General features: G+C 39.8%; 1 pseudogene; it reads left to right on the top strand.

Annotated features, from left to right (window-relative positions):
• Nucleotides 1-563: 563 nt before the first annotated feature.
• LOC116530382 lies at nt 564-1,796 on the top strand (annotated as a pseudogene).
• Nucleotides 1,797-2,839: the final 1,043 nt, after the last annotated feature.

Here is a 2,839-nt window from a genome sequence, read left to right as displayed (position 1 = left end):
TATGAAAGTGATCTGAGTGGAAGTAAGTTTAAACAGGAGGCTCAAACTGTTACAAGGATAGGGAAATTGTGAAAATAGCATGGACATTTCAGGTATGAAGACGACAAATAGAGTGTCTTAGAAACATAAATACCAAACTATGCTTTCATTTCAATTTTGACAGTATGCTATCCTGTGGATTCCTTATCAAGTTAGCAGGAGTAGTAAGACATTGCTATTTGTGGAAGTGTTTTAGAGAAATGCATGTGTATATAGCACATGAAACTGTTATGGTAGGTAGTCAAGGAAACATGAGCAGGGCAGGAGAGGGCACCCGTCCCACCACCAGGAATGTTAGGCCACCATCAGGTGATGGTCAGGTGGTGGTTTAGCTGCCTCTGAAATAATAATTGTTTGCAGTCAGCACCAGGGAAAGGCAGTCTCTTAACAAATAGAAACAACTGAAACTGGTGATCCACAGCTTTTGATAAGATCTCAGGAGCTGGGTGAGTGAGCTCACGTAGGCGCACTAAGAGGCAAAATGGCAGAGTTTAACTGGTATATGACATTATAGGACACTCAATCGGTAAGAGAAAAACGCCTCAATAAGCATGTGCACAACATCAGTAAGCACACTGTGCATGCAGCCCCTCCCAAGTGTTGGCAGCTCACTGCACATGTGGACAAAGAAGAATCCAAAGGAAGAATCAGGGGAGAAGAAATGAGGGAAGATCCCAAAGGATACCCATGTATAAAACCCCAAGTAGCATTTTGAGGAAGACCTGGTTGTGGTTGTGATGGATCTCGGTCCACATGTTCCTGCTCCTGACTCACTAATGCTTGCTGTCCCCGAGGAACAAGTCAGTCAGGAAGCCGCCTCAGCCATGGATTTTAAGGATACTGGAAAAACACCCGTGGAGCCAAAGGTGGCAATTCACTGAATTTGAATCACTCTACGGAGCTACAACGTAAAATCCCTGGAGAATGTGTGTGCTGACTTGATTAGAGGAGCAAAGGAAAAGAATCTCAAAGTGAAAGGACCAGTTGCATTGCCTACCGAAGCTTTGAGAATCACTACAAGAAAAACTCCTTGTGGTGAAGGTTCTAAGACATGGAATCATTTCCAAATGAGTATCCACAAGGGACTCATTGATTTGCACCATCCTTCTGAGATTGTTAAGCAGATTACTTCCATCAGGATTGAGCCAGGAGTTGAGGTGGAAGTCAACATTGCAGACACTGAAGTCAGCTATATTAATAAATTGATTACCACTTTTTTAAAAAAAGTCAATTGTCAAACTATGCACATGAATCTCTCAAGTCGCTGGCTCAGCCCTCTTCCAATTGTACTTTACTTTTGTTCCTGCTCTGAAACTTTTTTATTTTTTATTTTAGTAGAGACAGGGTTTCACCCTGTTGCCCATGCTGGTCTCCAACTCCTGAGCTCAGGCAATCTGCCCGCCTCAGCCTCCCAAAATGCTAAGATTACAGGCATGAGCCACCACTCCCAGCCCTGCTCTGAAACTTCAATAAACTTTTACTCCTGCTCTAAAACTTGCCTGGGTTTCTCACTCTGCCTTATGTCCCTTGGTTGAATTCTTTCTTCTGAGGAGACAAGAATTGAGGTTGCTGCAGACCCATGTGGATTTTTCACCACTATCAACACTACTAGTATTTTGATTTTATACAGTCACCAAATAGTATTTTTTTTTAAATACTCAGATAAATATTTCCAAAATCTTAATGATAGAAAAAGAATTCACAGATAACTTGACGGTTGTTCTGGTATACAGATGCTAATGTGTGGGATGAATTAAGGAGAGGACAGGCTTGAGTCAGGCACTTCCTAGGAACAAAATGCATTTGTTTGGGCAATGGCTTGAGGTTTGAGTTAATAGTTCTTTTTATGCCTTACAAAAATAAAATTTCTATCTTTATATTTTAATATTGAATAACCAAAACATGTAAGTACTATTTTAAAAACTTACCATAGCTTTATGTTCTAAAATTCTAACACATTTTATCATAGAATACTTTTCATACATAATTTTCTAAGTTTGCAGTATTACTAAAGTGACCTTTTTACCTTGTCAGTAATATTCTGAAGAAAGACTAGCACTGTCTTTCTTCATTTTCCCTTTTGCTCCTTCTTTGCTTTCTTATTCTTTCTAATACATTATAACCAATAAAACAAATTTATATCCATGAGCCCATACTGACATAAGTAAAGCACGGAATAAATAAATAAGTAAATGAGGGAGAAAGAGTAGCAATTTCTTTGAATAAGAGTATACAAATTAATAAATATAGAAGGAATGATGCAAATAGAAAATCACTATTAGGTGAATACTCCAGTAATAATTGTTATAGACAAGAAATAATTGACAAATATTAAAATTAGTGGATGGAAGTATGACAAAAGGCTGGGTGTGGTGGCTCACATCTGTAATCCCAGCAATTTGGGAAGCCGAGGTGGGTGCATCACCTGAAGTCAGGAGTTCGAGACCAGTGTGGCCAACATGGCGAAGCCTTGTCTCTACTAAAAGTACAAAAATTAGCTGGGCGTGGTGGCATGTGCCTATAGTCCAAGCTACTTGGGAGGCTGAGGCAGGAGAATCACGTGAATCCGGGGGGCAGAGGTTGCTGTAAGCCGAGATCGCACCACTGCATTCCAGCCTGCATGACAGAGCAAGACTCTGTCTCAAAAAAAAAAAAGAAAGGAAAAAAGATGATCATATTCTCAACATATCTTCCCATAAGATGCGTATCAATGAGCCTAGACCAAAAAAATAATTTTCCAGTGGAGAAACCTGGCAGACAACTTCTCAGCTATGGGAACAAAGTTAACATCATTGGTGAT

Source organism: Sapajus apella, unplaced genomic scaffold, assembly GCF_009761245.1.
Source record: "Sapajus apella isolate SASKATOON/1434 unplaced genomic scaffold, GSC_monkey_1.0 scaffold66, whole genome shotgun sequence".
Classification (NCBI taxonomy): Eukaryota; Metazoa; Chordata; class Mammalia; order Primates; family Cebidae; genus Sapajus; species Sapajus apella.
The sequence above is the reverse complement of the archived record's forward strand: the minus strand, read 5'-3'. Positions and strand labels throughout refer to the sequence as shown.